Source organism: Equus quagga, chromosome 15, assembly GCF_021613505.1.
Source record: "Equus quagga isolate Etosha38 chromosome 15, UCLA_HA_Equagga_1.0, whole genome shotgun sequence".
NCBI classification, from domain to species: Eukaryota; Metazoa; Chordata; class Mammalia; order Perissodactyla; family Equidae; genus Equus; species Equus quagga.
The window spans coordinates 33,009,257-33,028,426 of record NC_060281.1 but is presented as its reverse complement, the minus strand read 5'-3'; the positions used below and the strand labels follow the sequence as shown (position 1 = coordinate 33,028,426).

Genomic DNA, 19,170 nt, shown 5'->3' with positions numbered 1-19,170 from the left:
CAAAAAATAATGTTAAAAAGTGAAATGAAGTAGACAATCCAAATAGATCTAGATCGATACAAGAAATTGAATCAATAATTAATAACATTCCAGAACACCAGGCCCTGATAGGTTCCCTGGTGAATTCTACCAAACATTTAGGGAAGAAAGTATAACAATTCTCGACAATCACTTCCAGAAGATAGATGCAGGAGGAATACTTCCTAACTCATTCTAAAGGCCAATATTACCCTAATACCAAACCCAGACAAAGACACTGTGAAAAAAGAAAACTATGGACCAATATCTCTCATGAACATAGATGCAAAAATCCTCAACAAAATATTAGCAAATGTAACTCACAATGTATAAAAACAACTATATGCCATAACAAAGTGGGGTTTCCCCCAAGTATACAAGGCTGGTTCAACGTTAGAAAATGAATTAATGTAACCCATCACGTCAACAAGCTAAAAAGGAAAATTCACAAGACCAGCTCAATAGATGCCGAGAAAGCATTTGACAAAATCAAGCACTCGTTCATGATAAAAACTCTTGGCAAACTAGGAATAGAGGGGGAACTTCCTCAATCTGATTTTTAAAAAATCTACCAAAAACCCACAGCTAACATCATACTAGATAGTGAGAAGTGAGAGCAAGAGGCTTTCCTGCTAAGATCAGGAACAAGGCAAGAATGTCTCCTCTCACCACTCCTTTTCAACATCAGACTGGAAGTCCTAGCTAATACAAACCCAATAAAAAAAAAAGGAAATAAAAGATATACAGAGGGGGAAGGAAGAAAGAAAACTTTGTTTATTGTCAGACAACTTGATTGTCTATGTAGAAAATCCAAAGAATCAACAACAACAACCACTAACTCCTGGAATAACAACTAACAAGCAATTACAGCAAAATGCAGGACACAAGGTTAATATGCAAAAGTCAATCACTTTCCTATAGATCAGCAATGAACAACTGGAAGCTGAAACTAAAAACACAATACCATTTACATTAGCACACAAAAAATTAAACACTTGGTATAAATCTATCAAAATATGTACAAGATCTATATGAGGAAAATTACAAAACTCTGATGAAAGAAATCATCGAACTAAATAAACGGAAAAATATTCCACGTTCATGGATAAGAAAATTCAATCTTGTCAAGATGTCAGTTCTTCCCAAGCTGATCTATAGATTCAACAGAATCCAAATTAAAATCCCAGCAAGTTATTTTAGATATTGACAGCTGATATTGTCAATATTCCAGCAAGGATATTGATGAACTCATTCTAAAGTTTATATGGAGAGGCCAAAGAGCCAGAGTAGCCAGCACACCATGAGACAGCAGAGTCAGAGGACTCACACAGCCGGACTTCAAGACTTACTATAAAGCTACGGTAAGCAACACAGTGTGGTATTGGTGAAAGATGAAGTCATGCTCACAGGTAAGCAGCCCCAAGGGTGGGGGTGCAGGTCGTGAGGGGCATGTGGGGGGTATTTCTACTGCGAGGGGATCCTTTCAAACTTATCCTGCACCACAGACCTGCAGATACCAGCTCCCTACACTCCTGGAGTTTGTTGCCTAGTTCCAACTCTCAGCTCCCCACCCCGACCCCACTCCAGGCCTCAGGGCTCCCTCTCCCACACGCTTCCCTCCCTGCACAGTCCATGAAGAGTTCCCATCTAAGAAGTCATTGCTTCTGAGGGGTGGGGACAATCAGTCTTTCTTTTCCCATAACCCTATATCCATGTACCAGGCCAGTCATAGCCCCTGGGCCACTGATCTCTATCACCTAGAGGCCTTTACCTAACACAGGAAGCTAGGTGGGCTGCACAGTACAGATGACCTTCAATAGGGTCCCAAAATGGGAGAGGCCTAATTCCTGACTTCCAACGTGCCTCAGGCCCCTGTCCTGGCTGATGAAGTTCCCTCCCCAATGTCCCCCTCACCCAGGATCCCCAGCCCCACCCCCTCAGCTGAGCTGGCCCAAGCTGAGGAGTTGCTGGAGCAGCAGCTGGAGCTGTCCCAGGCCCTACTGGAAGGGCAACAAGGGGCCTGGGAAGCCCACGCCCTGGTGCTCAAGACCCAGAAGCTGAAGGAACAGATGAGGAGACACAGAGAGAGCCTGAGAGGAGACGCCTAAGCTTTCCACCAGTTCCCACTTCATCCTCCAACAAAGGAAATATTACACACCAGCTCACTGAGCTCCTCAATCAGAAACATCCCAGCCTCCCCCAGGCCACTCAGAAAAACGGAAGACACCTCCACAAAGGGTCAGAAATTGGAAAAAAGTGGGGAGCCATGGTCTCTGCAGTCTTTTTAGTCACATCCCCACTTTGACCCCCCCCCCAGACCTCTGCCCCACAGCAGGGCACACAGTCCTTAACAGGAATATACCCTGGATCATAGCCTAAAATAATGTCACCCCAAAACCAATAAAGGGACGGAGCATTTACAGACATCACAGACGCAGATGTTTTTTAGTTTTGTTAAAAAAAAGTTCTGACAAATCAGGAAATGGAAGTTTAGAAGTGGTGGTGATGCAAAAGGGGAAGCCATGAAGTGGGGGTTGGGGGTAAGTGGCAGTAGCGTATCCTTTGCTCCTACCCCTGGTGTCATCTCCTGAAGAGGGACAGCTGTCACATTCCAGAATGGGAGGGTAAGTCCTCTACCGCGTCTGTTCAACAGAAGAGAAAACATGGCATGGTTAGGATAAGACACAGAAAAGAAAAAGTGAGGTTGGCAGAGACACACACACCCATACATGCAGTTGTTTATGTGGTGTGTGGGTTCAGAGGATAGACTTGAGGGTGGGAAAAAGAAATGTCACAAGAAAAGAAAGCAACCTCATATAGAGGTCACCTAACATCCCAACAGGGCATCAAGACCAGGGGGCCACGAACTTGTCAAGTGTCCATTATGCTGCAGAGGCTTTGCTACATAGTAGGATTTACAACAAACACACTAAAGAACAAGGGGAATCTAAAGAGTTGGGGAGGCCAGTTTCAATACTCACTGTAGGACGAGATGTTTATCTCATCAGACACCTCACTAATATTGACCTCAATGCAATCCTACACATCATTGAGGATCTTGGCATCATTCTCATGTGACACAAATGTGACGGCCAAGCCCTAGGGGCCAACCTGGCCTGCTGTGGCCACCTGGAAGGACACAGAGAATAGAACTGGAAGACCCCCAAAAAGGGAAGACACCCAATGGGAGGGATGAAGATGGAGGGTTGCAAAGATGCAGAAAATAGAGGGTTGGAGGAGGACAATGGGGTGTTCTTCTTGGTGTGAGGCTTACCCAATGCAGGTGGGTGTCAGAATCCTCAGGCTGTCACAGTCAAAGGCAATGTTCACCCGCTCGATGTCCGTGCCTCGGCTGAATAGGTTGGTAGCCACAAGAATTCGTCATGGAAAATCTTTAAACTGCTGATACGGAGAAAGCCTTCACGAGAGAGGAAATTAGGAAAATGTTGAAAGTCCCTTCTCTCAATGGCCTCTTTTCCTCCCAAGGACACAAAACATCTTCCCCATCTCTGACTCATCTCTCCTCCTGGGGCATCTGTCGGTGGATGGCAATGGCTGGGAAGTTCTGCTCCACTGAGAGCTGGGCCAGGGCAAAGCAACACTGCACAGACTTCACAAAGATCTCCACCTGTGTGTGTGGGGGGGGGGTTGCATCTGAGTGAGAAGGGGGATGTGTGTTCATGGGTGTGTGAGAGAGATTATGTGCAAAGGAGTTTTCAGTGATTACACTTTTCTAAAGGAATTCTTAGTCTCCATCACATATTTCCTCTTCTGCTCTAGATATAACTTAGCTTCTCTCTCTCGGCTTTGAGTTTTCCTGAGCAGACATGTTACAGAGAAGATGCAGAGAACAGTAACCGAAATTACCAGATGTTAGGAGACAAGGATGAGGACACCTCTCGAAGAAGTGGTAAAAATTAGAACTAAAGTCTAGAAAGACCATGACCAATATACCTGCTCATCAAAATACCGAACATAAGCAACCTACCCTATTCTAGAAAGTCGTTTTCAGTGATGATAAACTGCACAACAGGTACAGTGATGGAAGGCTTTTCCTCCGTCAGTAACACAAGAACTAACAAGCAAATTAAGGACCTAATAGCCCCAAGATATTTGGGGACTTTTACGAACTTATTAAACCCCTCAAGGGTTTTCATATTTTGAGGTTTATTTATTGAGGTTCTTATTTACTGAGTACCTGTTGGTGCCAGCCATGGAACAGAAAAGCAGTTTCCACCTTGTTCATGGCCAGCCCCAAAAAGATATTTATATTCTCATTTAAAAGACTTACATATAAGAGAATTTCTCCACCATTCTCTCTCAAATCACATACATGGTTTTCTCAATAAAAGGGTACTTAATACAGGTTTCTCCTACAGTTGGAGATATGTTCATCCCCCTACTGGAACTTGAACAACTGATCTCCTTGAACTCAAGGACATCCAGAAGGTCAAAGAGCTTCCGGTTCTTCTCATTGTCCTTCAGTTTCATGTAGCACTGCTGCAACGCATGCAGCCTCAGCTTCGTCTCATCATCCATGCTCTCCATTCGCTGGGGGGGGGGGGGGGGGGCGGATTGGGGGGTTAAACCTTGGGGGGGTGGAAGAAGTTGGTCTCCAATATACCCCATGGGGGGAGATGGGGAGAAGAGAAAAGATTGAACACCACTCCCCAACGCCCAAAATACCTACATTTTTATGTGGTCTCTTCCACATTAGACGTCATTTCCTTCCGATCAGTTGAGTTTCAGGATTGTTCAACTGAAAACTGTCACGGGAAGGGAATTTTGCAGGGAGGAAAAGAAGCAGTGAAACCACCCAATGGCAAGATGTAACAGATATGCCTGAATCTCTAAGCGCATCAGGCTCTGCTGCTACAGGTGTGAACACACCCCTTCCCTCATGCCCCTTATCCTCCCGTTGCCAGATTCCTCCACCCTCTCTCCTTCACTCTATAGGCTGACTCATTAGTTTCTGGAAAGGGAAGTACAGCTGGGCTGTCTTTTGCTCAAAACCTGAGCCAAGTCTATTATTCCTTTAGCGATACAGCAGCTCTGCTCATCTCAAGTCTCCACCTACAATATGAACCGCCCTCCCTGACTGTGAATTAGGAGTGGCTGCTCTGTCTAGGTTTGAGGTGAGGAACTGAGAAGTCTGATTCTCAGTGATGTGGAACCGACACTTCTCCAAATTTGCCCAAATGTATAATGAAGATCAACCACACTTCCTTATAACTCCCGTGGAGGTAAAACATCTATCAATGTTACAATCTTTCTTCTGATTATTTATCCTACAGATACATCATCATGCCTAGAAATCATAGAGAAGAAGATTATGCATTGCAGCACTATTTCAATAGCAAAAGATAAAATTACTCAAGTGTCAATAAATAAGGGACCAATGAAATCCATCCACATAGTAGAACACCATAAAGATATAAAAAAAGGAAAAGGGGAAATTCTTCACATATTGACAAATAAGATCTCCAAATTGAATTATTAACAAAAAATAATCAAGCTGCAGAACTATGTATACTATGCTATATTTTCTTTAAAAAGGGAACAGGAATTCATGTACATAGATGTGTGTACACACCCCTATGCACATACGTGCCTGGAAAGACATCCAAGGACCTAGTGATAATGGTCTCTAAGGGGAGAGCAGTAGGAACTGTGAGAAGGGGAGACAGTTTTGAAAATATTTTCACAGTATGCTTTGGGTAGTTTTAAACTTCTGAAAATTTGAAACTATTATCTAATAAAAATGAAATAAAATAACAATATAACAACAACAGAAGAAAACTACACTGTAAGACAAGACGGCCCAGCTCTGGCATAACAATCTTCAACGGAAGCATGTCGGGGTTGCTACCCACTCTCCTGTGACAATTGCTGCTCTGCCCTGGGCTGCAGATGGCACTTGGGCCTGTCCACATGTCACCTGTGGGGAAACTGATTTGCATTCCACTTCCCAATCTTTAAATGAATAGAATCACATTATTCTACTTCCCCAGTCAAGAATCCACTTATCAACAACTTTAAAGATATTTTCTAGAGCTATTATTCGCCCTCTTCTCAGTATTGTCTACTGATTGGTTCTACATGGAGTTTCTCCCTCTTGCTCTCATTTAGACTTTTTCATTCTAAGGTGATTCAATAACTCTCTGTTCACAGCTTGCTCCAATCCAAATGTCCTCTGACAAGGCAGGGCTGAGTTAGCTCCCAAATGATGACAAGCACCTTGTCAGCCTCTTTCCACATCCGATATGCCCCACCCCCATTGTGGAGTGTAGGCAGTTTCTGCTGTGAGACGATCAATATTAGCAAGAGAGACGTCCTCTCTGTGTTCCAGGTGCTCCACTCTGCCCTTCCCACAGAGGATGGGAATAAGGAGACACCGAGGGCAGCCATGCACCATCACACAGGAGCTCAGGACTTCAGTGTCTCTGGCCTTAACCATGAAGATCAAGTCTGAACTCTGAGGGCTGAAGACATAGAAAATGGATGGTATTGGGAGACCATAGACACAGAGGACTCTCAGGAGTGTGTCTAAGGCTAATGAAGGATGAACTGAAGCAGGTTCAAGGGAGTCAGTCAACAGTTTTGTAGCAGCATCATCAACAGCAACAATGACCAATAGTTGAACTCAACAAAAACAAACTAAAGAGATCTCTTACACAGAAAGAGACTAACTAGTTTAGCAAATTTGAAGATAACTATTTATCTTGATGGGCTCTGCAGAATCTGACCTTAAGAAAAATAAAAATATATTCAGATTCATTCATTCAACATATGTTTATTAAACCTATAATTTGCCAAGAAATAGTGCAAGTGCTCAGTAGAAGCAGTGAAAAAAAAATGACAAAAATACACTCTGTCATGAAATTTTCATTATACTTTTAGGAGACTGACACGAAGTTAAATAAATCAATTATGTGGTACATCAGGTCATGATTTGTGCTACAGAGAAAGTAGAGGGAGGAAAAGTGTGTGGAGGGTAGTAGGTGCTGGGGGTTGGAAGTCTAAACAGAGCAGGCATCACTGAGGACAAAGACATGAAAGAAGTGAGGCAGAAGCAGCCCAGGTAAGAGGAGTAGCAAGTGCAAAGGTCCTGAGGTGGGGGTGCTCAGATTAATTTCCAGGTAAAGAAATTAATTGGGAAATATTCTGTACAGGGCCATGCGCCTCTGACACTTGGAGTCTGGGATCTAAACCTGTGCTTGAACCTTAATCCAGTTGAGGACATTTGATTAAAACTCAGCCCTTCTTTCAGGCTCCCTCATTGCTCTCTTCCCCCGAATACAGTGCAAATTCATTCTGAGTAAAAGTATAGATGAAGATATGGGGTTTTCACAAGTCCTTGGCAGCTCCGCAGTTTTCTTGGTTAGGATTCCTGGTCAGTGGGAGAGATGCTCTCCATGAAACTGCCCATTCCTCTAGGCGCTGTCCCCTCTGGACACTCCTTTTCCTTGTGTATTTGTTTCAATTATTGGAAAGGGATTTTCCTAGGCCACATTTACTTAGATCGGCAGGAAAAGGCCTTCTTTAAATTGTTAATCATTTGATCTCAATCTTCCTCTAGGAGGTATTTCAAGTAGACGTTTAAGAGCCAATTTTCTATCTTTTCAAGATTATACCTATCAATAATTTTCATTTTTGTAAGCAATGACATTTACAACAATTCTACATGATAAGTTCTTCCTTAAATACATCATAAGAATGTGTTTTTCTCTCCAGGTGGTTTAGCACATTCCCCAGTTGTTTCTCTTACGGCCTGAGGTGCCGAAAGCTGAGGACACTAATGCTTGACTGTATCCCACATAAATATGGTATCTAGATCTTTGCTATGGTATGTTGACTTTTGTTGTGTTTATTTTTAACTGCCCCACTTAAATTATGCACTAGAATATACGCCACCTGAATTCCTTTTGCCAACTAAGAAAATAAACACTCACACAACATCACCATCATATTTATGAATATACAGTATTTCCCTTTTGTTCTTCATGAAGGAGAATCTCAAAGTTTCCAAAGTCCACTGTGCATTGACTCTGGATTGAAGCACTATGTCTCTCTTCCACCCAGTTTTCTATCGTCTGTAGTAGACCTAGAGGGGAGAGTTGGGGTGGGGAGCAGGGCATGGGACTCAGGGAGTACCTGTCTGTTCAAAATCAATGTGAATATAGAATCAAAACAAAACATCAGGGTAGAACTTATCTAAGTATCCCATAGGAATTACGATGAAGTCTTGGACGGCTCCATTGTTAACATGAAGGACTGTGGGCTGTGTCTTCACCATACTAAGTCCTTGGTTGAATCTTACTTGAACAACTCTTCCTTCAGAATGACACTAAGTGATGCCCAGGGACATTTCATGAAATTTCTCAGCAAATCATGAAACCAGATATGGAGATGCGAAATTCCTTTTGTCCTGAGGAAGACTCACCCTGAGCTCACATCCACTGCCAATCTTCCTCTTTTCGTATGTGAGCTCCCACCACAGCATGGCCACTCACAGACGAGTGGTATAGGTCTGCACCCAGGAGCAAAACTCGGACCACCAAAGTGGAGAGCAGTGAATTTAACCACTTGGCCTCACCAAGGCTGGTCTGTGAAAAATCTTTTATTGTGTAAAGAACAGTGTAAGAGTTTAAATGCATAATCAGTCTCTGGAAAGATGCACAACAACTGGTAACAGTTCCTCAGGGGTGGTAACTAGGTGACCAGGGGCAGTAGAAACAGCGTGACCTACCTTCCACTTGTGAGATATAGTGATGTGGGAGACACTTCTACAGTATAAACAGGCAAGGTTTACGGGGGCTAAAGTTTATACAATTTGTAGGTATCCTTTAGTAAAAAGAATGCAAAGTATAAATACAAAATTAGACACGAAAGTGAGTAATTACAAAGAAGGGTCTTGTGCAGGTGAGGGGAACTGGAACTTACCTTCATTAGCTCAGGGTCACTCCACTTCAGGCTGCAAACAAGACCTGGAAGCCCTCAGGAAGTTTCCCCAGCTGAAGCAAGAGCTGAGGGGACAAGGACAGCTGAAGGGAGCCCCTCCCACGGGTGTCTCAGAATCCTTGGGCACCTGTGTCTCCAGTGTTTCCCCTCAGAGTCAGTCAGATGGGCCGACTCTATTCAGATTCGGTTGTCCTCTCAGTGAATTAAGACAACTTTGACCATCTCATGAAAGCTACGGCCTTGCCCAACACCTGCCCCCACCAAAAATCCCTCACCCGCATTCCCACACAATTTTCATGCAATTTTCAGGTGGGTATGAGACCCCTGAGACCAGGGGTCTATGGTCCCTGTCTACACTTTCTATCAGAGAGTGAAAAAGGAATTCCTGGGGACAGCAACTCACCAGGTGTCTCCTACCTGGCCCTCCCTCTCAATGACAATCCTATTACCTGTCATTGATGATAACACAGTATTTTAAATCCTCACTCCCTGCCCCGTCAGAGGTTGGGCTCCAGTCCTTGCCCACATGGAACCAATGGATGAGAGGAGACACAGAGTGAGCCCCCTGACCTGTGAAGACCAAGAGGAGGAGGGTGGAGATATTTAAAGGCATTTAGTCCCTGCAGTTGCATTTCAAAATATCTATCTTGATTGGCGGTGTACTTTGGAATTGTAACCAGGATCTCTTGATTCTTCAGAATCCGCGGTGCCCCGACTGGGTCTGGGTGACCTTCATACTTGTTTTTTAAACTCTGTGCTGAGGAAATTTTCCACACACACAATATTAGAGAGAATGTGAGTGAACCCCCTGACCCTTCACTCAGCACTCCATCGATCACGCCCCATCGGGATTCATCCACACCCCAACCATCACACACTGCGTTATTCTGAAGAAAACCCCAGACAGTATATTATTTCATCTGTTGGTAATTTTTTTGAAGAGATCAGTGTTTAACTTCCTTAAAAATGACACGGGGTCGGGGCTGGGGGAGAGTGATGAAACTGACAAACTATTTTCCAATACAATTACGAACGAGGATCCTCTGAGAACTCGAAGTGTCCTGCTTTATACTGAATGTTCAGCATCTCTCAGACACTCAACACAAGAAATCAGCAGCTCAGAGCTGAGGCGCCAAAGACACACATTATTTAATTTCTTTTGTCTTTTTTCGGAGTAGTATTTGTCATCTCTGAATTATAACTGGACATTCCCATTCCCAACCTCACAAAGGGAATCCCAGCTGAGATAAAAACAAAATGTTCCTCTTTGTTAATTTGTACCTGTGAAGCCCGCACACTCCACAAGTGGGTGTGATCAAGGAAAAGCAGGGCTAGGAAACCTAATGGCTAGTCCGCCATCCGCTGGTTAGATCCATGTATAACAGGAATTGCAGACAAAAGATTCAGAGCCAAGAACAGTGTTTCCTGTGCTCTGTTTCTCTCAAGAAAATACCCCTAAAGCACACAGAGCAAGAGCGATTGAAAAGCACATGGGATCAGGACAAGGGGAGAGGTTTGGTCCTGCGCTTGCATTTCTACATTTCCAGTTTGTCATCGTACCTGGACTAAACTCCATCACAGTGGATACAGCAGGATGGCAGAAATACGAGGCCTCATTCCCTCTGGTGCAGCCTCCTGGAGAACATCTCATGAGGATTTCTGAGAAATTCCTCAAAGAGTGGCCTATCAGCACCAATTACCCCAATTATTCCACCTTGAATGAAAAATTAGCAAGAGGAGATGATTGCCTATAAGAGACATTATCACAAAGAAGCAGTGTTTTATTATCATAGAGAAAGTGTTTTTATTCACTGGAGGATTACTTCAAACAGTGGAGAGGTCACTCAGAAAGCCATGGGTTGTGGCATTGATGACCATATACTCTCCGTTTTACACTAACCTTTTGTAAGACACTTTCCCACTTCTACACTAGGCTTTTCTTCTCATGCAGAAGCTGTAGCATCATCACCCATAAAATGGGGAAACAACAGACCTGTTGTAAGGATAAGTGAGTCCCTGTGAAGCCAATAGTCTACACTGTCTGGCAAGTAACAAGCAATCAATAATTGTTAATTTTCTCCATTCTTTCCTCTGCATCCTACACTTAATTAAGACACAGCATCAACGCTATGAAAAAGCAATTCACAGGAAGGGAGATCTAAATGGCCAGTACCCGTGGAAAAATGTTTCGGCTGGGTAGCAACAAAGGATTGAAAAGTGAAACAAGACATTATTTTTCATCTACGAAATTGGCTGAAAAAACAAAAGTCAGTCTGGGCAGAATTTGGGAGCCAGGCACCCTACGACCAGATTCCTAGAAGCACAACTTGGAACAATGTTTCAGGGGCAACTGCCACAGCTTCTGCATGTGAAGACATGTCCAGGGTAGAAGTAGGAAATTGTCCTAAAGTTGTCTTAAGTGGCTTCCCTACTGGGTGGTAGATGGCTGGTTTTTCACTTTATCAGCGACAATTAATACCTTTGCTCTTAACTGATTCCTAAGACTTCGGGGTTTCTTCAGGGGAAGCTGCTGAAGGAGGCAGCTGAGTAGACAGAATCCTCCCTGAGGATTTTCCTGCATGTCCCCCAGACGGCGTGACTGACTGCCTCCCATGGGGACCTAAAAGTTGTATATTCTCCCGTGTGACCCGAGGTGAGGATGGATCCTACCAGCCCCATCTCACAGCTGCCACATGAAATTTGGAGTCTGGGAATTCTCTTTATTTTTCTTGAAGGAACTCACGTGTTGGCTTCTTTATTGACTCAGGAAACCATGACACTGGATTTGGGCAGATTATCTCTGCACTAAACTCTCTGGAAGGGAATACGCTGAAAACTCAGCTCATTTTCCGATACTGAAAGGGAATGAAAAGTGAGGTATTCCAGTGTTTGTAATGGACACACAGGAATCAAAACACAGAATCTCCGGGACTGGAGAAGTAGAGACCAGGGTCTTTCTGATGTGCCTGTTTCCTGAGGGGCAGTGTTTGAGATCCTGGATTTTATTTCCACTTTTTGCAATAAAGTCAGGCGAAATGGAAGCCACTTTGCAACCAAGTGAATGGATGAGAAGATGAAATGAGGTGTTCTGGGAGAAATCAGAGAGGGCTCTTTCCCTGAGGGGTTCTTCTTTTTAGGGTTCTCAAAATCCACGTGCTTGGGGTTATAACCACACCCTTTTTAAACAAATCCTGAGAAAATCATTGAAAGAGCATTTAACAGGTGGTTGACAAGGTGTAAATGCTGAGAAGTCAGTGCTTGATTCAAAGATAGTGATCATTCCAGGATGGCTGAGTCTCCCAGGTGTCAATAGGGAGGTTGGCCAGGGACTTTTCCCAAGGACCAAAAAGAAGAACATCCAGGAGATAAGGCCATCCCACCACCAGGCACCGGACAGGGCTCAGTGTGAGCAGATCACAGGCATCTGTTCCTGTTCAGACTCCAGAGCTCAACACTCAAAGCCAAAGGATTGAGGAGGAGATGAAGGAAGATGTTTCCACATTATCATTTTTCTCTCATGGCCTAAGGGAGCCATCCTTCCCTCAGGCCCAGGGACATGCAAAGAACAGCAAGAGCAGGGAGCTCTTCCAAGTGAAAGAAAATAAAGGCATTCCTCCCTCCCTCTCATTCCTCTTACCTTGATGGCCAAAGTTCGTGGTAGAAGTTAAACTGAGATACTTTTCACCAAATCCCACAATCCCTAGATTTAGAGAGTTTTCTGTATTTGAAAGATGTCATTTAGGAAGTCTTCAAACAGAAGTCTTCAAACAGGAGGGAACAGTATTAAGGATATCCTAATGCTGGGAGATTGAAACAAGTGATTTCAAGAAAAGGTCAAAATATTAGAGAAATAACCATCCATGTTTGACTAGTAAAGACTATACTAAACAAATTATGATATGTTGTGTTGAACTCAGAATAACTTGATTTCTTTTAATTTTTATTTTGAAATAATTTCAAACTTAGAGAAAGCATGCAGGTATAGCACAAGAAAATCCTATATACGTTTTCCCAGATTCACCAACTGCTAACATTTTGCCACATTTGCTGCATATATAATGATATGAAAATAAATTGTAGATATCTCTGCCTTGTTACTCACAAAAGTTTTAGCATATATTTCTAACAAGAACATTTTCTTTCACACCCAGAGCACAATAATCAAAATCAGGAAAGTTAACGTGGACTCAATACTACTGTCCCTATTCAAATGTCCCAAATTGTCACAATAATATTTACAGGCACTTGTTTTCCAGTCCAGGATCTAATCCAGGAACACGCACTGCATTCAGCTGTCACGTATCTTTAGTGTCCTTTAACCTGGAACAGTTCCTCAGATTTTATTTCTTTTTAACGATGTTGGTATTTTCGTAGAGGACAGGCCCTTTATATCATGGAAAGTTCTTCAAAACTTGAGTTTATCCAATGTCTCATCATGATTAGATTCTAGTTATGCAGTTCTGGTAGGAATATTGCAGAAGGGATGTTGCATCCTTCTCAGAGCCTCACATCAGGAAGCCCACTGTGGGTGACGTCAACTTGATCACTGGGTTAAGGAAGTGCCTCCCAAGTATTTCCAGGATAAAGTTACTGTTTTCCATTATAATTGAGAAGGAACTTGAGGGGAGATACTTTGAAAATATGTAACTATCCTGTTCTTCAACAACATTCACTCATTAGTTTAGCCTTCCTTGATGATTCCTGTCTGTATCCATTATTACTACTATGGTTGCAAACAATGGTTTTTCAAACTCGATTCTTTCTCTTATATTTACTAATTAGCATTCCACAGTAGAGAGTAGAGTTTTCACTCCGCCTGTCCCCGAATATTTATTTACATATCCATTTAATATCAGGATGGATTACTGGATTCTATTTTAAGTCACTGGGTTATGATGGAAGGATTGGTTTTTAATCCTTGATTCTGTCACTCAGTTGCTTGTGTAACTTGGACAGGTCACCAAACCCTGATGTGCCTTAGTGCCCTTAGAGAAGGGAAAAGCTATTTTGCTTAGTTCTTCTGAAGCTTGCCTGTGACAGATTCTCAGAGCCTTGTGGACAATATCCAAGAAAGCACACATGTGTGTAACTGGAACCCCCGGAGAGGAAAGAGAGAACAGGATAGAAAAAATATATAAAGAGATGTCGACAAAAATAATCCATAACCAATCTACAAATGAAAATTTGGGAGAGTTTATTCTGAGCTAAAATCTGCGGACCATGGCCTGGGGCCTTTCTTCCCAAAGGAGGAAAGGGCACCAAAGAAGTGAGGTATACAGAGTGGTTATATACCCCCAAACAGGATGTTTCACATATGATTGAAATGTCCCTCTTACAATAGTCACAAGATTGCCCTGTCGGCACAGCGCCTGATCGACACAGCAGGTAGTGGGTCTGCTATCTTGGCGGGTGCAGCAGGAAGCAAGTCTGTTGTCTCTAGTTGGGTAGTCACAGGTGAGCGCAACAATCAGTTCCTAGCCTAAGGAAAGATGCTTAATCCTTAAGGGAATGCCCACGTTGGGAGGGGGAGGGAAGTTGCACCTTTATCTCAAGAGCCTTTTTCTTGCCATAGGAAATGTCTAAAGCAGATATACAATGCATGCTCAACGGCCACGGTGAGGCCCTTTTGGAAAGACAAGGTCAGGCTGAATTAGGTTTACATCAAATGGCTTCCTCATATACTTCAATGTATCCTATTGCTTGCCATTTCTATTTTGTCAGAGATCAGCCCGAAACTTTCCAAAATTTGGTAAAAGACATGAATTTATAGATTCAATAAACTTGTTGAACCCCAAGCAGTATATATATACATAAAACCACACCTAGTAAAACTGACAAAAACCAAAGATAAACAGAAAATCTTGAGAGCAACCAGAGGAAAATTACACGTTACATACAGGGAACAGTTATAAGACTGACCAGTGAATATGTCTCTAATTTTTCATCAGAAACAATGGAAGTCAGAAGACAATGAAATGACATTTTTTAAGCACCATAAGAAAACAAACTGTTAACTCAAAACTCTACATCAGTTAAAGTGCTCTTCAGGGAAAAAAAGAAAAGATATTTTCAGATAAAATAAAACTAGTGGTTTGTTTCAAACAAGATTCCGCGAAAAAAAAGCACTAAAAGTGTCTGAACTTAAACACTATGCCATTGAGCTGGCCCCCAGAATACACACATTTTTAGTGCTTATGGTGCATTCACTAAGAGAAATCATATGTTGAGACATCAAGAAACTTTCTTACAAACTTTAACGTACTCTTAGCACGCAGCCCAGCAATCCCACTCCCACATATTCACCTAAGTGAATTGAAAACTTATTTCCACAGAACTTCAGGTTAATATTTAGAGTAGCATTATTCATAATCACCAAAAACTGTAAACAAGATATCCTTCAAAAGTGGAAAGATAAACAAAGAGTACAACAGACACTAGAATACTATTCAGTGATCAAAAAACATGAACTATTAATGCATACAACAAGCTAGATGAATTGTTTGCTTTGTTTTGTTTTCGTTTTACTAAAACTTTATTTTTTTTAGAGCAGTTTTAAGTTCACAGCAAAGTTAAAAGCAAGGTACAGAGATTTCCCATATACCCTCCGCCCCCACATGCCCATAGCCTCTTCTACTATCAACATCCCTCACCAGAGTGGTACAAGTGTTACAACTGATGAGCCAACATCACCCAAAGGCCATAGTTTACAAGAGGGTTTACTTTGGTGGTGCACATTCTATGGGTTTGGATAAATATAATGACATGTATCCATCATTATGCTATAACATAGAGTATTTTCACTACCCTAAAAATCCCCACCTACTCAACCATACCCCCTAGCTTAACCTTGGCAACCATTCATCTTTTTACTGTCTTCACAGCTTTCCCGTTGCAAGATGTCATATAGTTGGAGTCGTGTATGTAGCCTTTTCAAATTGGCTTCTTTCACTTACTAGTATGCATTTAAGGTTCCTCCACGTCATTTCATGACTTAATAGCTAATTTATTTGAATGTTGAATAATATTCCATTGTCTGGATGTTCCACAGCATATTTATCCTTTCACCTACTGAAAAACATCATACATGTTTCCAAGTTTGGGCAATTAGGAATAAAGCTGCTATAAACATTTGTGTGCAAGTTTTTACGTCGACATAAGTTTTCCGCTCCTTTGGGTAGATGCCAAGGAGTGTGATTGCTAGACTGTATGGTAAGAGTATGTTTAGTTTTGTAAGAAACCACCAACTGTCTTCCAATGTGGCTACACCATTGTGCATTCCCACCAGCAGTGAATGAAGGTTCCTGCTGCTCCACATCAACCTCATACTCGGTGTGGTCAGTGTTCTGTATTTTGGCCATGCTAACAGGTGTGTAGCGGTACCTCATTGTTGTTTTCATATGTATTTCCCTGATAACACATGATGTGGAGAATCTTTTCATATGCCTATTTACCATCTGCAAATCTCCCTTGATAAGGTATCACTGTTAAGATCTTTGACCCACTTTTCAATCAGGTCGTTTCTTTTCCTACTGTTGAGTTTTAAGACTTCTCTGTATATTTTGGGTGAAAGACCTTTATCAGACAATCTTTTGCAAATATTTTTGCCCATTCTGTGGCTTCTCTTCTCAATCACTTGACATTGTCTTTCATAGAGCAGAATTTTTTAATTTTAATGAAATCCAGCTTATCAAGTACTTCCTTTGTGGATCATGCCCTTGCTGTTGTGTCTAAGAAGCCATCACCATACCCAAAGTCATCTAGGTTTTCTCCTATCTTCTGGGAATTTTATAACTTTGTACTTTACATCTAGGTTTACGATTCATTTAGAGTTGATCTTTGTGATGGGTGTAAGATGTGTGTCTAGATTCACTTTTTTGCATGTGGATGTTGTCCAGCTGTTCCAGCACAATTTATTGAAAAAACTGTCTTTGCTCCATTGTATGGCTTTTGATACTTGTCAAAGATCAATAGACTATATTTATGTGGGTCTATGCTGGGCTCTCTATTCTGTTCCATTGATCTATTCTTTCACCAATACCACACTGTCTTGATTACTGTAGCTTGAGAATTATTCCTGAAGTTGGGTAGTGTCAGTCCTCCCAATTTGTTCTTCTCCTTTAGTATTGTGTTGCCTGCTACGGTATTTTGCCTCTCAAGAGAATCTTTAGGATCATTTTGTTGATATAAAATAATTTGCTGGGATTTTGATTGGGATTTCACTGAATCTGTTGGTCAATTTGGAAAGCACTGATAGCTTGACAGACTGGGAATATTGACATGTTCCTATCCATCAACATGGGATACCTTTCAATGAATTTAGTTCTTGATTTCTTTCATCAGAGTTTTGTAATTTTTCTCGTATAGGCCATATACATACAAATATTTCATTATTTATACATAAGTATTTCATTTGGGGGGATGCTAATGTAAATACTGTTGTGTTGATAATTTCAAATTCCATTTGTTCAGGCCGCTATATAGAAGAGCAATTGACTTTTGTTTACAGAAGTCAGTTGCATTTCTATAAACCAACAACAAATTTTAGGAAAAATAAATGAAGAAAACAATTTACAATAAGAAGTGAAAGCTGTATGCATTAAATCTATAAGATTTTGATTAAAAAAAACTGAATACAACACAAATAAGTGGAAAGATATCTCATATTCCTGCATTGGAAGAATTAATAGTGTTAAGATGTCCATACTACCCAAAGCAATCTACAGAGTCAATGCAATCCCTATCCAAATTCCAAATCTCTATTCACAGAAATAGAACAAACAATTCTAAAATTTGGATGTGACCCCAAAAGATCCCAAATAGTCAAAGCAATCCTGAGGAAAAAAAAAGAAAAAAGCTGGAGGCATCATACTTCCTCATTTCAAACTATGTTACAAAGAGATAGTAACGAAAACACTACAGGACTGGCATAAAAACAGACACGTAGACCAATGGAATAGAATCACGAGCCCCAAAATAAACCCTCATATATGTATACAGTCAACTAATTTTTGAAAAGAAAGCTAAGAATGCTCTATGGGAAAAGCTTAGTCTGTCTAATAAATAATGTTGGAAACAGTGGATAGTCACATGCAGAAGAGTAAAATTGGATCCCCACATGACTCTATCCACAAAAATCAACTCAAAATGGATTAAATACTTAAATGTAAGATCTGAAATTGTAAAATTCCTGGAAGAAAACAGAGAGAAAAATCTCCTTGACTTTAGTATTGGCAATAATTTTTAGATATGACACCAAAAGCAAGAAAAGCAAAAACAAATAAGTAGACTTTCTCAAACTAAAAAGATTCTGCAATGCAAAAGAAACAATCATCAAAATGAAAAAGCAGCCTACAGAATGGGGGAACCTATTTGCAAACTGTCAATCTGAAAACGCGTTAACATCCAAAATATATAAAGAACTCATACAACTCAATAGAAAAAAGGAAAAGAACCCATCAAATTAGAAAATGAGCAGAGAATGTGTATAGACATTTTTCCAAAGAGGACTTACAAATAGCCAACAGGTACATGAAAAGATGCTCAACACCATAATTGTCAGGGAAATGCAGATCAAAACCACAATGACATATCACCTCACACCCATTAGAACAGCTATTATCAAAAAGATAAGAGATAACTCTTGGTCAAGATGTGGAGAAAAGGGAAATCTTGTGCACTGCTGATGAGATTGCAAACTGCTACAGCCACTATGGAAAACAGTATGGAGCTTCCTCAAAAAATTAAAAATAGAGCTACCATATGATCCAGCAGACACACATCAGCGCATATCCAAAGGAAATCAAGTCAGGATCTCAAAGAGCTATCCACACTGCCATGTTCATTGCGACATTATTCACAATAGCCAACACATGGAAACAGTCTAAATGTCCCTCGATGGAGAATGGATAAAGAAGATGTGGTATACATATAAAATGGAATATTCTTCAGCTATGAGAAAGAAGGACATCCTGTCATTTGTAACAACATGGATGGACTTTGAGGGCATTATGCTAAATGAAATCAGTCGGGCAAAGACAAATACAGTATGATCTCACTTATATGTGGAATCTAAAGAGGCTAAACTCATAGAAACAGAGAGTAGAATGGTGGTTGCCAGGGCATGGGCGAAGGAGGAAATGGGGAGATGTTGGTGAAAGGGTACAAACTTCCAGTTATAAGATAAGTAAGTTC

The 19,170-nt window shown here is 41.4% G+C and overlaps 1 pseudogene; it reads right to left on the bottom strand.

Moving 5' to 3' along the window:
• Positions 1-2,988: 2,988 nt before the first annotated feature.
• Positions 2,989-9,260, bottom strand: LOC124227047 (spliceosome RNA helicase DDX39B-like; annotated as a pseudogene).
• Between the last annotated feature and the right edge of the window lie 9,910 nt (positions 9,261-19,170).